Below are 467 nucleotides of genomic sequence, written 5' to 3' on the forward strand. Positions count from 1 at the left end.
TGTGTGTGTGTGTGTGTGTGTGTGTGTGTGTGTGTGTGTGTGTGTGTGTATGTGTATGTATGTGTGTGTATGTTACCTCTTGCCGGTATAAACACAGACGTTGCCAGGACCAGTCGTCCTGATGGGGACCACAGTCTGGAACCTCTGAGATCCTGGTTTAGGTTTGACTCCATGATGAATGAATGAATGTAATGTCCTGACAAGGATGGTCGTGTGTGTGTGTGTGTGTGTGTGTGTGTGTGTGTGTGTGTGTGTCTCCAGGAAGTACTTAGCGGCGTTAGATCAAAGGAAGCTGTCTAACGTCTGCCTGCTGTCTTCCTGGCTAATTAACCCAGCACATACACACATAAACACACACACACACACACACACACACAGGTTGCGTACAGGGGTGGCTAATTAGCCTGTGGCCTGTTTTTATGGACTTTCTTGCTTGCCCTTATATATGTGTGTGTGTGTGTGTGTGT

The sequence above is a fragment of the Seriola lalandi genome, unplaced genomic scaffold (genome assembly GCF_002814215.2).
Source record: "Seriola lalandi dorsalis isolate HSWRI2012SDOR001 ecotype SW California unplaced genomic scaffold, Sedor1 jcf7180002054110, whole genome shotgun sequence".
Lineage (NCBI taxonomy): Eukaryota > Metazoa > Chordata > Actinopteri > Carangiformes > Carangidae > Seriola > Seriola lalandi.